Source organism: Oncorhynchus mykiss, chromosome 11, assembly GCF_057628025.1.
Source record: "Oncorhynchus mykiss isolate SJ-2025 chromosome 11, ASM5762802v1, whole genome shotgun sequence".
NCBI classification, from domain to species: domain Eukaryota; kingdom Metazoa; phylum Chordata; class Actinopteri; order Salmoniformes; family Salmonidae; genus Oncorhynchus; species Oncorhynchus mykiss.
Genome location: NC_143032.1, coordinates 62,132,687 through 62,151,980, shown reverse-complemented (window position 1 = coordinate 62,151,980; position 19,294 = coordinate 62,132,687). Strand labels below are relative to the sequence as shown.

General features: G+C 41.8%; 1 protein-coding gene across 2 annotated transcripts in view; it reads left to right on the top strand.

Moving 5' to 3' along the window:
- The first annotated feature begins 1,121 nt into the window (after window positions 1-1,121).
- The window catches only part of LOC110536108 (chemerin-like receptor 1), a 39,908-nt gene continuing 21,735 nt past the window's right edge, over window positions 1,122-19,294 (top strand). The window contains exons 1-2 of one of the 2 annotated variants that reach the window (XR_016484628.1): window positions 1,122-1,260; window positions 1,629-1,706. The gene's annotated coding sequence lies outside the window, so the exon portion shown is untranslated. Of the gene's footprint in view, window positions 1,261-1,628; window positions 1,707-19,294 lie in introns of those variants that run through there. The other variant, XM_021621668.3, reaches the window with a different exon arrangement.

The following is a 19,294-nucleotide window of genomic DNA, read 5'->3' as shown; positions in this document are numbered from 1 at the left end:
GTGTATCCCACAACTGTTGCAAGGGAGTAAATATGTTAGGGAAAATATAGGATGAATCACAATAATTGTTTCCTAAAATGATAATTACTTGTCAAAATGTAATTTTTGTAATGGCAATATTGGTAAGAAGTAACAATCCGTTGCATAAACTGCCTACATTACAACAAATATTAATAGTTAATTATGGAAATTAAGATAAGCAGGATTTTTAAAATATATATTTTTTAATAGCTACAGTGGGGCAAAAAAGTATTTAGTCAGCCACCAATTGTGCAAGTTCTCCCACTTAAAAAGATGAGAGAGGCCTGTAATTTTCATCATAGGTACACTTCAACTATGACAGACAAAATGAGGGGAAAACATTTCAGAAAATCACATTGTAGGATTTTTAATGAATTTATTTTCAAATTATGGTGGAAAATAAGTATTTGGTCACCTACAAAAAAGCAAGATTTCTGGCTCTCACAGACCTGTAACTTCTTTAAGAGGCTCCTCTGTCCTACACTCGTTACCTGTATTAACCTGTTAGAGCTCTAGGGGCGCTATTTCATTTTTGGATAAAAAACGTTCCCGTTTTAAGCGCGATATTTTGTCACGAAAAGATGCTCGACTATGCATATTCTTGACAGTTTTGGAAAGAAAACACTCTGAAGTTTCAGAATCTGCAAAGATTTTGTCTGTAAGTGCCCCAGAACTCATTCTACAGGCGAAACCAAGATGATGCATCACCCAGGAATTAGCAGAATTTCTGAAGCTCTGTTTTCCATTCTCTCCTTATATGGCTGTGATTGCGCAACGAATGAGCCTACACTTTCTGTCGTTCGCCCAAGGTCTTAGCAGCATTGTGACGTATTTGTAGGCATATCATTGGAAGATTGACCATAAGAGACTACATTTTCCAAGTGTCCGCCTGGTGTCCTGCGTCGAATTCGGTGCGCAATTGCCAGCTGCTTCTACTTTACCATTTGATTCAGGGGAGAAAGCATGTGTCCAAGAACGATGTATCAATGAAGAGATATGTGAAAAACACCTTGATGATTGATTCTAAACAACGTTTGCCATGTTTTCAGTCGATATTATGGAGTTAATTTGGAAAAAAGTTCGCGTTTTGAGGACTGAATTTTCAGATTTTTTTTGGTAGCCAAATGTGATGTATAAAACGGAGCTATTTCTAATACACAAGGAATCTTTTTGGAAAAACTGAGCATCTGCTATCTAACTGAGAGTATCCTCATTGAAAACATCAGAAGTTCTTCAAAGGTAAATTATTTTATTTGAAGGCTTTTATGTTTTTGTTAATGTTGCGTGCTGGATGCTAACGCTAATGCTAACGCTAAATGCTAACGCGAAATGCTAACGCTAGCTAGCTACTTTTACACAAATGATTGTTTTCCTATGGTTGAGAAGCATATTTTGAAAATCTGAGATGACAGTGTTGTTTACAAAAGCCTAAGCTTGAGATATGGCATATTTATTTCATTTCATTTGCGATTTTCATAAATAGTTAACGTTGTGTTATGCTAATGAGCTTGCTGATAGATTTACACAATCCTGGATACAGGGGTTTTTTCATAGCTAAACGTGATGCAGAAAACGGAGCGATTTGTCCTAAACAAATAATCTTTCAGGAAAAACTGAACATTTGCTATCTGAGAGTCTCCTCATTGAAAACATCTGAAGTTCTTCAAAGGTAAATGATTTTATTTGAATGCTTTTCTGTTTTTTTGTGTAAATGTTGCCAGCTGAATGCTAATGCTAAATGCTACGTTAGCCATCAATACTGTTACACAAATGCTTGTTTTGCAATGGTTGAGAAGCATATTTTGAAAATCTGAGATGACAGTGTTGTTAACAAAAGGCTAAGCTTGAGAGCTAGCATATTTATTTCATTTCATTTGCGATTTTCATGAATAGTTAACGTTGCGTTATGGTAATGAGCTTGAGTCTGTATTCACGATCCCGGATCCGGGATGGGGAGACCAGAAAGGTTAATGGCACCTGTTTGAACTTGTTATCAGTATAAAAGACACCTGTCCACAACCTCAAACAGTCACACTCCAAACTCCACTATGGCCAAGACCAAAGAGCTGTCAAAGGACACCAGAAACAAAATTGTAGACCTGCACCAGACTGGGAAGACTGAATCTGCAATGGGTAAGCAGCTTGGTTTGAATAAATCAACTGTGGGAGCCATTATTAGGAAATGGAAGACATACAAGACCACTAATAATCTCCCTCGATCTGGTGCTCCACGCAAGATCTCACCCCGTGGGGTCAAAATGATCACAAGAACGGTGAGCACACGTTCTTGTTCTATCGATCTTTAAACAACAAGGTAAAACCCTGAGTGAATCTGCTAGGAATACTCAAGCTCCTATTATTGATCAATAATTTTAGAACATCAAATCAAAGATGTCTTAACACATTCCCCCCAAATTCGAAAAATAGAGGCTACTGACCTTGTCGCCGACTGGGAAAAGCAGTGTTGGTTGGATCTAGTCTGTATACCGGCCTGTTATAGAGCCCCAATGTCAGGAGACAGGACTTTGTTTTACGGGACCAAGGCCCGCCTGTGCACAGTTCTAGGCTTGTTACCTTCAGATGACAGGGACAGATATTTAGATCCGGCTCGAAGGACCAAATTGTTAGAGGAATTTAATTCCTATACGTTCATTAACCAATTCAATTAAAACACTCTGTCCGTTCCTAAGAATTTGTAAGATACTTATTTGCATAAAATGGACAGAGACCAGTCTCAAAAGTAATCAGTAGCGTTTATTTCCGAGAGCTCTGAGCATAATCACATGTACATTAGTTTATATACAACACATTGCGTCACGTCTTACGATAATGTCCCTCCTCCTCCTGGATCATGACAAAGCTGCTTTTCAATTCAATTCCAACACATACACATTGCTTATCTTCTGCTACCATATGTTACACAATCTACTGCACGCCCAACGGTTTCTCAAAGCCCTGGTTGGGGACCAGACATATTTCCTGCTGTTAGTTTCACTGTGATCACGAGTTGTCTGTTGACCCTTCCTCTTGGCCTATGTACCAACATCTTCTTTAACAAACGACAGACCACTTTGTGAATTATAACTCTTCGCCAAATGCATACATTGTTTAGTCAATTTTGATAAAAATCCTTCAACGTAAGTCTACAGCTGTAAGGCACTAGTTTTGAGCAGTCTACAGGTATGACCTATGGACTTCTAAGAAGAAAACTGGTGAGTGCTGTAGCTGTACAGTTAAAGGCCTCAAAATAAATGTTCAACTACTAAGGCTGGTATTTTGCTCGGACCCTTAATTCTTGTGACTCTCAAACCCGGATCTGGGAGCGTAATCATAGCCTCAAACTAATTAGCATAATGCAGCGGACATAAATCTTCCTACAAAATCTTCCTATTCATGAAAATCACAAATTAAATATATTGAGACACAGCTTAGCCTTTTGTTAATCACACTGTCATCTCAGATTTTCAAAATATTCTTTACAGCCAACGCTAGACAAGAATTTGTGTAAGTTTATCATGGCATAATGCTATGCTAGGCTCTGCTGGCAGCAGGCAACATTTTCACGAAAACAAGAAAAGCAATCAAATTAAATAATTTACCTTTGAAGAAATTCGGATGTTTTCACTCAGGAGACTCCCAGTTAGATAGCAAATGTTCCTTTTTTCCAAAAAGATTATTTTTGTAGGTGAAATAGCTCCCGTTTGTTCGTCACGTTTGGCTGAGAAATCGACCGGAAAATGCGGTCACTACAACAACGGACTTTTTTTCAAATTAGCTCCATAATATCGACAGAAACATGGCAAACGTTGTTTAGAATCAATCCTCAAGGTGTTTTCCACATATCTATTCGATAATATATCCGTCGGGACAATTGGTTTCTCATAAGAAGCGATTGGAAAAATGGCTACCTCAGTACTTTACGCAAGATTTTTTGCGGGAGCCATCATGTGACCACTTTCTCAATGTGGTCCCTTATGGCTATTCTTCAACATAAATGCTTAAAAATACGTCACAATGCTGTAGACACCTTGGGGAATACGTAGAAAGCGTAAGCTCATTCGTAGCCCATTCACAGCCATATAAGGAGTTATTGGCATGAAGCGGTTTTAAAAAATGCGGCACTTCCTGATTGGATTTTTATCTGGGTTTCGCCAGTAACATCAGTTCTGTTGCACTCACAGACAATATCGTTGCAGTTTTGGAAACGTCAGAGTGTTTTCTATCCAAAGCTGTCAATTATATGCATAGTCAAGCATCTTGTCGTGACACAATATCCGTTTAAAACGGGAACGTTTTTTATCCAAAAATTAAAATACTGCCCCCTAGTCGTAAAAGGTTAAGTGATCCTAGCATAAATCCTAATTGGATGTTCCGTTGTGCATGTGTGTTTATGCTTAAGCAAACGTACATGTCAAGGGAAGGAAACCAAGTATCCTGGCAGATTACAACTTGTTCAGAATGAGTCTGACGTAGTCAGGTAATTTTCAAGTCAATGCCTGGAGGTCAGTCAGAATTGGTGTCGAGGGAGTCTATAGTGGTTTTACTACCAGTCACTGTCTTCCAATATTGTAATGGCGGAAGTATACTTCATAGCTATGTTATCCACGGAGGAGCTAACCTCATGAAGGAAGTACTCTAAGTATTAGACCAGTCATACGTGGTGTGATCGTGGTTCATGACTTCTAATAACTTTTCTCCTGAACGGAGGGTTCTATTTATTAGTGGCGTGTGTTAACCATTGGAAGAGTGCAATGGAGATTCCTTTCCCCGTGCTGCACTCTGAGTGACTCCTATGTTGCTAATATCAATAACAATTTAACTCGTGAGGTTACTAATCCTCTTACTGAGTGTTGCTGGACTGACTGTGGTATTGGTACTGTTACTCAAGGGGTCCAGTTGTCCTACCGATTTATTCTGAAATGTTATCCTACAGGAATACATGATTAGAGCATTTTACTACTTGTCTTGTAGTGACTACTACACATGGCAAGGAATGATTATTGTTGCCATTTGTTTTTGAGGTGGACAAGTCCACTGGACTTCCTATACGACCAGTGTGGTACACCTCAGTACTATCTTAGATGTGTTCTAAGATAATCCCCGTCTAGGGGCCTGTCTGCTCCTCACTGTCCTTAAAGGGGAGTTTACAATTAGATTTGATTTATGCTCTGGCGGTCTCGTACGGTGTTGCCCGTAGTCTCGACCCCCCCACCGGCCTCGATAAGGCTCATCATGGGTCTGGGCTACTAGTCCCCCCCTTTGTGTCTCGGGACCCCCCCACCAGCGGGTGGTGTTGGTATCCGAGGCGCAAACGAAAAGTTCGGACCCTATGTACGAGTTGTCAGTGGCCGCGTTATTATGAGAGTGGCTGTAACCTTTCAACCAAATCTCCTGGTGTTTGTGCTTCAACTCCCTCAGTGGCTGTCGAGGTCTGTCAGTCACCACCGCGTCCGCATGTGGCAACCTCTTCAGTACCTGCAAACTGAGACAAGGATATCGGTCTGTGATATCGCAAAGTGTTTCACCAGTGGGAGTCATCGGGTCAGTTGCTGGACTGACGCCATTAGTGTCCTTGTAAGGGTTGACAGTCCCCCACAAAGTGGAAGGTGTGTCATCGTAAGCAGAGTATACTCGGCGCATCAATGTTTTTCTTGCTGGGACGGCCGCAGTGTTTGCGGAAGTGTCCGAAGGGCAAGAGAAGTTTATCTCAACGACCATATTGCACGACTGCAAGGAGGAAGGAAGTTGCTCATTCACAGAGACAGCTGGCTCGAAATCATGAAAATAATTTTCAATCAGATTGCCTGATGGAATGTGTCGAGATATCGTAATATATCCTTGGATCGGATTCTGCACCAAGTGTTTCCTAAACATATTTTTCCCAAGGGGTGCTTTCGACAGATACCCCTCGTGAATGACTGCGTTGCAGCTAGCGTTAGGGGAAGACAGTGTGGTCGGTGGAGAAGGCACTCTAGCCTGTGACCATACCTGGTTTGTTTTCCAATCCATCAATGGGAGTAACCGATCCATCAAGTCTGCTCCAAGTAGCAGGGGTACAGTTTCGAGGCTTGTAAAATACACAGGGTGGACGAGCAATACGTCCTTGAAGTGTAGTTTCAGCATGACTCTCAATGTGAGAGGCGAGGTAGTCTGAGTGACCCCTCAAAGTGTAGTGTCGCATCGTTCCACTTTTAACCAACGTTTAGTTGGCTTCTAAGCCCTTTTTAGATAATCAAACAATGTTTGAGAGATGAGTGGTATTGTCACACCCGAATCAATTAGCGCATGACAAGTTAAGCAGTCCTCCAGGACTGTTTCCAGGTATGGGCGTTTCGATTAGTGTTTAGTGGACATATTCCCCACAAAGTGGAGTAGTCGTTCGCAACGACGTGATGTGTACAATTCTGTTCAAGGTGGAAGCAGATCGACTTTTCCGAGTTCGAGTGGGCTTGGCTTTAAAGAAGCGTTTGAGCTTTTTCTTCGCAACCTTTGTATCAGAGTCTATAGACAAAGCCAGTGGGCTTGTTTCTTGATCAAGCCGGCCCTGGATAGGGTCTCGAGTGAGAGCGGGAGAGATTTGAGTTTTAACGTCCTTGCTATGGGTGTTAATTCCTGCGGACCTGGTGTCTGGTAATTCTCCGTCTAGTCCTTATGACTTATCTTTTACCCTTTTCTCAAATGTTTCTCGCTTCACTGCTCTTCACGCAGTGGAAGAGCAGTGGTCTACGTTTTGATCATCCTTTAATCCTTTGTTACCCTTGTGCTCTGACACTTTGTGTGGGTTGGGTGCAGGAACGTATTGAACAGGTCGATTGTAGCGGTAGTCGTTTTGATGGCGACGTACTTTACAGTTATTTCGACCGCGGAGGTTATTGGAATCATGGTTTCGTTGTAGAAACTGTTGTTGTGCGTCATCTCTTAACGCTCCAATACCTGGTAATGCACCCTCTAACTGGAGTGAGTGCTCCTGGTCAAACTTCAAAACCGAGTGGTCAGGGCTCTTAGCGTTGCGAGCTTTTGATGCCTCAAAAGCTGTGCTTGCAAGCTCTCTGAGTTGTAAGATAGGCAAGCCAACGTGGGTGGCAGGGCCCAAGTAGGTAATGAAGGTAGGATACATGTTCGACAGGAATATTTGTTTAAATGGTAACAGGTCTTCCATGCCTGTTTCAGTGAGTAGGCCAAAGTAAGCTGAATGAAGCCTATGATAGTAAGCTTGTGGGTGTTCGTTCTGAGCTTGTTTGACTGTGTTAGCCAGTGAGCTATCATGTTTGCGAGTTTCAGAGCCACTGAATTCAAATTTTAAAGCTGTGGCAAGTTTAGCGTAGTCATTTAGCACTTGTTGTTGTTGTAGGCCGAATGAACCTTGTCTATTCGACGTTCGCTTAAACAGGTAAACCCTGTCAGAACCTGTAGCGTTCGGGTAGCCACCCAACGCATCCTCTATGTCAGCTAGGAACGTCTCAGTATCGTTTGGCTGACCTGGAACGGGATCAAAGGTGGGGAAATTCTTGATGAGTTTGTCAAGTTATTCCGCATCAAGCGGGCGGAGAGGGTTGGCTTCATCCTGTGGGGAAAGTGGGGCCGAAAGGCCAAGAGGAGAAGCCAAGCTTTGGCTTTGTTGGCCAAGAAGCGCCATATTACTCAGTGCCGAATAGCCGACAGGAGATGACTGAGGGACACATGATGGAGGCAATGTCTGAAACCTATCGTCTTCATTCCTTTGAGTACCGGGCTCTGTTTGCTTGGATGGATAGTCACTCTGTAGAGCGTGACCATTCTGGACTTCCTCCAGATGGTACCAAAGGTGGTATTCTGCTGCATTGCAGAGTCCACTTGAGCGCTTAGAGTACTGATTTTGGACACGTGAGTGTCACACTTGCTCCTTTCGATCTCAATCTTATCTGTCATGGTTTGCAGATAGAGGTGTTGAGTACGGTGCGAGAGACTCAGTAATGAGATTTCTTCCGCTTGCTTAGAAATCAAAATGTCCATCTTCATCACCCTATTTCTCTCATCATTCATTTGGTCAGCAACTTCAATGAGTTCTGCTGATTTGTCATCCAACTTAGTTATTGTGTTCACTAATTGATTGTCTTTGGTCTGCAGAATTTTGAGTAGAACCCTGTTACTCTGAGTAACGTTCAACAAAACTGCCTGCATGTTATCAAATTGCGCGCTCCTATTTGTAGATAACCCAACGGATATATCTAGTTTGGAGTGGACTTCATCGTATTTAGTTTTGGCTAAATCTAGTTCTTCCTGGAGACAACGATTTTGTTGAAGAGTTTGTGCTCGTTCATCGTCATAAGTATTTGCAATTACTTTTAATTGTTCAGATTTCAAACGCAGTTCCTCGACTAGCAGAATTTTTTAATTTCCTGCTTTTGTCAATAGCTGCTCAGTTCTCTCCACCTGTCCCCTCATGTTAGTCATGTCTGGCACGTGCTTCAGCTGTGCACTGTGGTATTGGACCGATGCCACATTTTTATGGTGATACATCAGTGCAAAAGTGTGGAGAACCGTCACACAGCCTGTGTTTGATGGTTGATTTTGGAGAGAGTTTGCAATTTCGGCTGTTTTTTCGCTAATGGCATAATTAGGGTTGGTATCGCTGCTGAGGTCAGAGATCAATCCTTTTATGGGCGGAGGTTCACTAATTAGTGGAGGAGTGGTGACCACCTCCTTTGATAGCTTGCACATTATTAGAAACATTTAGAGGAAAAATGTTCCTATTTTTTTTTCAAAGTTTGGGTTTGGAATTCATTGGAAGCTGCAAAGACAGGTTTAATCTATTTATAGATGTTGACGAACCATCAGTACCGTACCAGTAATGTGGAAGTTGGACGTGAATGAATTTGCAAAAGCAAATTGAATTAATTTATTAATCAATGCCAATGATTAATCCTACCTGGGTAGGCTATCTGGGTATGAAACTTTAATTAACCTGAAATGTTGCTTCATCCAGATTATTATGAGAAGTTTAAAATGTCTCATTTGATTGAAAGAACATTAAGGTATGTCCAACAATTTAACTTATTAAATTGAATGAGGCGATAATCCATACAATCTCCATTGATTGGATATCATAAGTGTAAACAGTAGATCAAATGTTGGGAACATTCACCACCGCTATGGTACGCTTCTCCCTAAGGCCGAAGCCACATGGGATTCCCGCTGGGGCGGGGCTTCTGTCAGTACTGGATTACAGAATGGTTTTGCAAAAACCAAATTTTACTGATTGATCAATTTAATGATAAATCAAACCTGTATAGGCTATTTGGGAATTAAACTTTAATTAACCTGAGAAGTTGCTTCATCTAGGTTAGTTTGGAAAAAAGATTACAATGTCTCATTTAGAAAACTCATCAATTTGGATATTATTTAAAATATCTATTTGAGAATGTAAATTGCCATATTTACACTTATTAGTTCAATTGGATAAGACATTGATATCCGTCTGGATATCATAAGTAATGACTTGAGTGTTACCTGAATAATTCTTCATGAACGAATATAGTAGGGCACACGTCAGCGGTCAATGATTTCACACGCTGAAATCAAACGGAACTACCCGGGGCGGGACTTCCATTCCACAAGGCGGAGGAATTTCAACGTGGCACAAGGAAAGGAAAATGGCTATTTTCCCTTGTTAGCTTTAGCATCTCGTGCAAGTTAACCCTACTTTGTGCCTGAAATATAGCACATAGTATTCCCTTGACAAGGGAAAGGTTTTTTCTTATAACGTATTATGTTCAAACCCTTTTCGGCGTTATTTGACAATGTTTTAACCGGAACACGCGGCAACAAGAAATGCACCGCGGTCTACTCGCGAGGAAGCGCAAGAGAAACGGAGATATATATCGCTTGTCAAGCTTATATCTCCTGAATTTCAATCGGCTGGCTCTTTGTCCTCGCTCGAGAAATTAATAATGACCGAGCCTACCCGCGTCTGAAACGTGCCAGGCAGAAATAGCCCTGCGTTTGGCCAAACGCAAGGCAGATTTCTATAATTAGCTTTATCAGCCCTCCTACAGAAATGTATTAGCTTACGTTACCCACTGACTACGTCAGAGAACAACACGGAGGCGGGGAATGCTCAGCACACACACCCGATAATGCTTGTCTCTATCACTCCAAAAATGTGTATAATAAACTTGGTATATTATGTAGTCTGCTTTTCAATTATATACAGGCTGAATCAAAATGAAAGCCTCATTCTATTTTAGATTCCACGCACGGGAGCACCAATAATGTTGTGTCTTTGGCTATGCCGGATTAAGTGATATGACATGCTATTCTATAAAATAATTTCTCCGTTATTAATATTACCTGATTGAGCTAATCATGTAAATGTAATTAACTAGAGAGTCGGGGCACCACAAAATAATATTTATAGAGCTGTTATCTTCCAAATAAACTCTTAAAGATCTAGTAATATTTTACATCAATAGCAGTCAATAATAATCATCACCTTAATTCAGTCTCATCTGAAAGTTGTAAATTCTTGGTTATCTTCACAAACCCTAGCTAACAAGTTGAATCAGCAATACAAAATTGGGTTAAATTGTTTATTTACTAAATACCTAACTAATCACACAGAATTACACATACACATAAATTAATCATAACTTGATTACAAATTACGTCATAAAGGAAAACGTCTCTAGCGGGCGGAACAGATATGACAGCTTGTTACACAAAAGAAAAGGGGCTGGGTTGGAGTGAAAGAGTGGGAAGACTGAGTAACAAAGGAAGAAGCTGTGCTATCGTAAATACAGTATCTTATGCATTCTAAATTACCGCCCATTTGGAAAAGGAAAATGCAATAAATATTTACTCTGAGCTGCGCTTTGGTAGGTTGGTGGTAGATGGAAGGCTGTGTTGCCAAACCGAGTCCTTTGTCCTTTGAAGAATGTCTCTGGTGGTCAATTGGATACGTTGTAGTAACGTCGTTGTGTGATAGACGGGATACTCTGTCTGTTCCATCCTATCCCCCATTTGCAGCTGCTGTTGCTAACTCAACGGCTAGGAGGTATCACTTCTGTAGTGAATAAAAGTTCAAAGTTCATACCATTCGCAACCAAAGCTCACGCTGATGTTGGCTTCGTTCTGTAGTTATAATCTGAACCATTCTGACATCGGACCATTTTCCTCACATCCTCGGAACAGGAGGTTATATTGTCGTCAAGGCTTTATATAGGAAGGGAGAGGAGGGCGTGTTTGAACATTTTTATAACCCATGTCCCTTCACAGGGGCGGGCCACTGATTGAGCAGAGCCCTAACCTTATGAAAACCCAAATCTCCCATTTTAGAAGCTAAAATCACATTTCATCCCATCACGAATAATTTCATATTCAAACATTTAAATTGAACAACAATTCCATGTGAATCCAATAACTCTGATGTGTAGACTTTCCACTGTAGAGTTTATGTCATCTTATCATTGATGAGAATGTCTCAGAAGACAACCGAACTGACATCATATTCATTAAGTACCACCGCATATGTTCAATTGGTCGGATTACCAGAATATAGTTAATTTCCCCCCACCTTCTGATGTTCCCAGAATATCTATGTTAACCAAGGGGTTTGCAAATGTAACATCAGTAGGTTAGAGAGAGGAAAAAGGGGGGAAGAGGTATTTATTACTGTCATAAACCTACCCCAGGCCAACGTCATGACAGAGAGTACAGCGCCGATGCCATACAGAGAAGCATCGCAGGCTAGGCGTAGTGATATGCTGGGATCATAGTGTGTTAACACCTCTTCTGAAGAGATCAGCTTTTTTGGGGTCTCTTCAAGCTTGTTCAGACCACTTCCATTTGCTTTCCAGTGGCAGCCAACAGTGCAAAGGGTGCAACACAGTGGAGAGGTTGGGTAGTAATATTGACAAGGCCCAGGAATGAGCGGAGCTGGCTCATCTTCCCGCTTTGGTGCTTTCAGAACTGCGTAAATCTTGTCCTGACATTTGTGAAGGCCGTGTCTGTGAATTGCCCACAGTACTCGATGGAGATCTTGAACTAATATTTGCTTTCAAGACGTACTTTGCCAGTCGAGTGAGAACCTCCTATAGGTTTGCCAGATGTTCGTCGTCATCACAATGATATCGTCCAGATAGCACTGTGTGCCGGGAATGCCCTGGAGGACTTGGTCCATAGCGAGTTGCCATAACGCTGGGGTACTGGAGACTCCAAAATCCAGCCGGTTGTAGTGTTAAAGGCCCTTGTGTGTGTTGATGGTGAGATATTTTTGTAATGGCTCCTCCATTTCCATCTGCTGCTACACTTGAGCCAGATCAATCTGTCAGTGATGTGAAGATGTCCTCTATCCGTGGTAGCGGGTACTGTTCTGGATTTAGTACAGGATTTACTGTGACCTTGAAATCACCACAGATGCATATGGCAACAGTCTTTTTGATTATGGGCACAATGGCTGTTTCCCAGTTAGACCAGTTGACTTTGGAGAGAATGGTTTCATCTTCCATACACTGGAGCTTTGCCCCGATCTTGGGGCAGATGGCATAAGGTACGGGACGAGCCTTTTGAAACTTCGGCTTCACGTCATCCTTGAGTACGATCTGTGCTTTGTGTTTCAGGGTGCCTACTCTGTCTTGGAACACCTGTGCTGACTGAGACAGTAGCTGTGTTCATTTTTTTGTCAGTAGAGCGACTGCTCTGTTTTGAAGTGATTTGCATCACCTTTACTGACTGCCAGATAAGCTAAACGCTCCTCAGCCATTCCATAACAAACAAAGGTACACCTCTTTTTTGTAGCACAAAAACTCCAAAGTGTGTCCACTGAGTTTTCCCATTGGAGTTCTCACCTGGGTATGTTTTTAACTTCACTGTGGTAGGTTTCAGTTTCACATTTGGAAAGTTTTTCTTGTAGCCCTTGTGAGTTGACAGACAGAGCTGACCATGTGTCTAATTTCCTTTTTAGTGCCACCCCCTCTACCTCCGTTGTCACCCATATTATCTCTTTACGAAAGGGACGTATTCTACATCAGTCATTTTGAATCAGTTTCACATTTTTGTCTTTATCACTCTGCTTTGATTAGCACATTTTTTGTATGTGTCCTCTTTTATTACATTGTCTACAGTCTTTGTCTTTAAACCAGCAATCGGGCATTCGTGACTTTTTACCGCACCGAAAGCATGCATGTGATTTCTCTTGATGTCAGGTGTGAAACTTGATTACTCTGTAACCCGCCTGCGTCTTTTGCGGCAGTTCAAGTACGCTCACCAATGTCAGATCTCTTTCAGATAAGAGCTGTTTCTGTGTGCTCTCATTGTGTAACCCTCATACAAGCCTGTCTCTGAGTGTGTCCGACAATCCCAAGCTGAGAGCTGCGAGAGTCGAAGGAGCTCTGCAATGTACTCCGGTACTGACTCTGTCTTTTGCTGATTCTGTTTGTGAAATCGGAAACATTTGGCTATGACCAGCGGCTTCGGATTTAGGTGAGTCTAACACATCTTTATGAAGGTTTCCTCTGCTGGCTTTGTTGGCGCTGTAAAGCTACGTAGCAAGTTAGATGTTTTTGCTCCTATTATCCTGAGAAGTACTGCCACTTCCCTCATTTTCTAACCCATTACCAAAGCAATACTGCTCAATTCTCTCCGCATATGTAGCCCAATCCTCTATGGTGCAATCGATATTGTCCATTTGTCCTACACATGAAAACATTTTTGCTTTGTTTGTTTTAGTCGAGCTAGGAAAGGGAGACAATCCTATAACTTTTTCCTTTATTCCTTTTTTACTCACACACCCCCTCATTTGTCCAGCAGCAGGCCCATTATGGTTAGTGCTAACAACGTGGTATCCTTAATATCAAGCAAATATAGACACTTTTTTTGTGTCCGTTGTCTCCACAATTCCGGTGTCCTTTACACGGTTGGGATTCCTTCAAATCCTTGCCAATTTGGTTGTGTCCTTAGTACAACACACAGTAATACATGATACTTGAAACAGAGATAACGTTAACATGATTTATCGTTCAAGCACACTGCATTCATGCATAGGTGCAGTACTCAATTAGTATCAATGCTCTAAGTTCCACAGTAACAAAATAAAGTAGTGCCTATGATAATGCTGTGTAAAGTGCCTTTAAAGTTTTTACATCCCTTGACTTTTTCCACATTTTGCTCTGTTAGTCTGAATTTAAAATATGTTAAATTGATATTGTCACTGTCCTGCACACAATACCCCATAATGTCGAAGTGTAATTATGTTTAAAAATGTACTAAACTTTTAAAGCCGAATTGTCAAGTATTCAACACCTTTGTTATGGCAAGCCTAAATAAGCTCAGGAGTAAACATTTGCTTAACGAGTCAAATACAGTGCCTTCAGAAAGTATTCATACCACTTGACATTCCACATTTTGTTGTGTTATAGACTGAATTAGATTAAATTGATTAAATATGTTTTTCCTCACCCATCCACACACAATAACTCACAATGAAGAAGTGAATAACTTTTTTTTTTGCAAGTTTAAAAAAAATGACATACAGAAATATCGAATTTACATAAGTATTCACACCCATGAGTCAATACATGTTAGAACCACCTGGCAGCCCCTTTCCACACCTTGATTGTACAATATTTGCACATTATTATTAAAAAGATTCTTCAAGCTCAGTCAAGTTGGTTGTTAATCATTGCTAGACAGACATTTTCAAGTATTGCCATAGATTTTCAAGTCAAGTTAAGTCAAAACTGTAACTAGGCTACTTAGGAACATTCAATTTCTTCTTAGTAAGCAAATCCGGTGTGTTTTACGTTATTGTCCTGCTGAAAGGTGAATTTGTCTCGCAGTGTCTGCTGGAAACCTGGTTCAGTCTGCTTTTCCTCTTGGATTTTGCATGTGCTTAGCTCTATTCCGTTTCTTTTTTTCCTAAAGAACTCCCAAGTCATTGCTAATGACAAGCATACCCATAACATGACGCAGCCACCACCGTGCTTGAAAATATGAAGTGGTACTCAGTGATGTGTTGGATTTAACGCTTTGTATTCAGGACATAGAGTTAATTTCTTTGTCACATTCTTTGGCAGTTTTACTTTAATGCCTTATTGCAAACAGGATGAATGTATTGGAATATTTTTATTCTGTACAGGTTTACTCCTTTTCACTTTGTAGTTACTCCACAATACCAAAGTAAATGACAATGTTGTTGATTCATACTCAGTTTCTCCTATCACAGCCATTAAACTCTGTAACTGTTTTAAAGTCACCATTATCGCGTGGTATGGCAACTGCTTGGCATCCGACAGCAAGGCACTACAGAGGATAGTGCATACATCACTGGTTTCGAGCTCCCTGCCATCCAGGATCTCTATACCAGGCGGTGTTGGAGGAAGGCCCAGCCACTGTTCTCGCTGCTACCGCACGGCAAGCGGTGTCAATGCACCAAGTCTGGAACCAACAGGACCCTGCACAGCTTCTATCCCCAGACTGCTAAATGGTTATTTTAAATAGTTAACCAAATAGCTACCTGGACATTGCGGACAATCTGCATTTGCCCTTTTTTCATTAACTTCTTTGACATGCAATACACTATTGCTACTGTTAATCTGCCACTTTATTCCTAGTTATTTGTACATATCTACCTCAATTACCTTGTACCCCTCCACATCGACTCGATACTGGTACCCCATTTATATAGCCAAGTTATCGCTATTCATAGTGGATTTATTATTACGTGTTTTACTTTCATTTTATTTCTCTATTTTCTTTCTCTATGCATTGTTAGTCTACACCTGTTTATGAAGGATGTGATGAATACATTTTATTTTCTTTGAAAGCCAAAATAGAGTAATGAAAGTAATGGTGCGATTGGACATCTTTGGGAAACTGCACACTCAGTTTGTTGTATTGCTCAAAAACGTAGTGTTAGTACGGTATATCACAAGTGAGTCAAAGCTGTATTGACAAGGTCTGTAAGGTAGGGTATGGTCTTTCCCTTCCTTTTGGAACTATTACTTCAGATCATCTGATGTTGGCTGGGCTCCCCGCTTGTGCCATCAAACCCCTGCAACTTATCCAGAATGCTGCAGCCCACCTGGTTTTCCAACCTCTCGAAGTTCTCTCATGTCACCCCGCTCCTCCACACACTACTAGCTTCTAGTCGAAGCTTGCTGAAAGACCATGGTGCTTGCCTATGGAGCAGCAAGAGGAACTGCCCCTCCCTACCTTCAGGCTATACTCAAACCGTACACCCCAACCCCTAGATAGGATCTTAAGATACTTAATATATTTTTAAGTACTGTGGGGATGTTTTCAATACTTGTAAAACATATGTTACATTTTCGAGTACACTTAAAGATATCAGTATTTTATCTTTTTTTAAGAGCACTCTTCAGATATTTTATTGAAGAAATGGGAGAAAGTAAAAGAAGGATAGTGAGGTGACAGTTTGACAACGTAGCGATGGGTATGGAATTTGAACCCACATGGCCACGAGCACATATACTGTAGTACATTTGTGTTGAAGGTGGTGCTGTTAACCACTAGACCACCTAAAACGTGTTTGAAGATGGCGCCGACAGAGAGGGCTGACGTGCTTCTAGCTCTTAGATCTATCAACACATTGACTGTAGTACTCGCGCTGCTAAAACACTCGACCAGTGCTACTCCAACTTCCGGGATGCCTGCAAGGCCCTCTCCGTCCTCCTTTTGTCAAATCTGACCACGACTCCATTTTGCTCCTCCCTTCCTGTAGGCAGAAACTCAAACAGGATGTACCCGTGCTAAGGACTTTTCAACGCTGGTCTGACCAATTGGAATCCATGCTTCAAGATTGTTTTGATCCCGCGGACCGGGTTATGTTCTGGGTAGCCTCCAATAATAACATTGACGAATATACTGATATGGTGGCTGAATTGATCAGGAAGTGTATAGGAGATGTTGTACCAACTGTACCTATTAAAACCCACCCTAACCAGAAACCGTGGATAGATGGCAGCATTCGTGCAAAACTGAAAGCGCGAACCACCGCATTTAACCATGGCAAGGTGACTGGGAATATGGTAGGGTACAAATAGTGTAGTTGTTCCTTCCGCAAGGCAATCAAACAGGCAAAACATCAGTATAGAGACAGTGGAGACGCAATTCAATGGCTCAGACAGAAGAAGTATGTGGCAGGGTCTACAGGAAATTACGGACTACAAAAGGAAAACCAGCCACGTCGCGGCACCGATGTCATGCTTCTGGACAAGCTAAACACCTTCTTTTCCCACTTTGAGGGTAACACGGTGAAACCGACGCGGCCCGCTACCAAGGACTGTGGGCTCTCCTTCTCTGTGGCCGACGTGAGTAAGACATTTAAGCATGTTAATCCTCACAAGGCTGCCAGCCCAGATGGCATCCTTAGCCGCAGTGTCCTCAGAGCATGTGCAAACCAGCTGGCTGGTGTGTTTACCAACATATTCAATCTCACCCTATCACAGTCTGTCCCACATGCTTCAAGATGTCCACCATTGTTCCTGCACCCAAGAAAGCAAAGGTAACTGAACTAAATTACTATTGCCCCGTAGCACTCACTTCTGTCATCATGAAGTGCTTTAAGAGACTAGTCAAGGATCATATCACCTCTACCATACTAGTCACCTTAGACCCACTTCAATTTGCTTACCGGCCCATTAGATCCACAGACGATGCAATCGCCATTTCACTGCACACTGCCCTATTCCATCTGGAAAAGAGGAATACCTATGTAAGAATGCTGTTCATTGAGTATAGCTCAGCATTCAACACCATAGTATCCTCCAAGCTCATCATTAAGCTTGAAGCCATGGGTCTGAAACCCGCCCTGTGCAACTGGGTCCTAGACTTCCTGACGGGCCGCCCAGGCTGGTGAAGGTAGGAAACAACACCTCCACTTCGCTGATCCTCAACACTGGGGCCCCACAAGGCTGCATGCTCAGCCCTCTCCTGTACACCCTCTTCACCCATGACTGCCTGGACATGCACGCTCCATCATCAAGTTTGCAGACGACACAACAGTAGTAGGCTTGTTTACCAACAATGACGAGCCAGCTTACAGGGAGGAGGTGAGGGCTCTGGGAGCGTGGTGCCAGGAATATATCCTCACTCAACGTCAACAAAACAAAGGAGATGATCGCAGACTTCAGGAAACAGCAGAGGGAGCACCCCCCCCCCCCCCATCCACATCGACGGGACCACAGTGGAGAAGGTGTAAAGCTTCAAGTTCCTCGGTGTACACATCGCTGACAAATTTAAATGGACCACCCACACAGTGTGGTGAAGAAGGCACAACAGCGCCTCTTCGGCCTCAGGAAGCTGAATAAATTTGGCTTGTCACCTAAAACCCTGACAAACTTTTCCAGATGCACAATTGAGAGCATCCTGTCTGGTTGTATCACCGCCTGGTATGGCAACCGCACCGCCCGCAACCGCAAGGCTCTCCAGAGGGTGGTGCAGTCAGCACAATGCATCACCGGGGGAAAACGACCTGCCCTCCAGGGCACGTACAGCACCCGATGCCACAGGAAAGCACAAAAGATCATCAAGGACAACAACCACCCGAGCCACTGCCTGTTCACTCCACTATCATCCAGAAGGTGAGGTCAGTACAGGTGCGTCAAAGCTGGGACCGAGATATAGAAGCCGTTTTTCAATCTCAAGGCCATTAGACTGTTAAATAGCCATCACTAGCACATCAGAGGCTGCTGCCTATATACATAGACTTGAAATCACTGGCCACTTTAATAAATGGAACACTAGTCATTTGAATATTGTTTACATATTTTGCATTACTCATCTCTTACATGTATTTACTTTATTCTACTGTGTCTTAGTCTATGCTGCTCTGACATTGCTCGTCTATATATTTATATATTCTTAATTCCATTCCTTTACTTAGATTTGTGTGTATTGGGTATATGTTGTGAAATTGTTAGAAATTACTTGTTAGATATTACTGCGCAGTCGGAGCTAGAAACACAAGCATTTCGCTACACCCACAATAACATCTGCTAAACACGTGTATGTGACAAATAACATTTGATTTAAAGTGGATATGTTAGGAAACAGACGTAGATTACCTACAGTTGAAGTCGCAAGTTTACATACACCTTAGCCAAATACATTTAAACTCAGTTTTTCACAATTCCTGACATTTAATCCTAGTAAAAAATTATCTGTTTTATGCCTTTTAGGATCACTACTATATTTTAAGAATGTGAAATGTCAGAATAATAGGAGAGAGAATGATTTATTTCAGCTTTTATTTCTTTCATCACATTCCCAGTGGGTC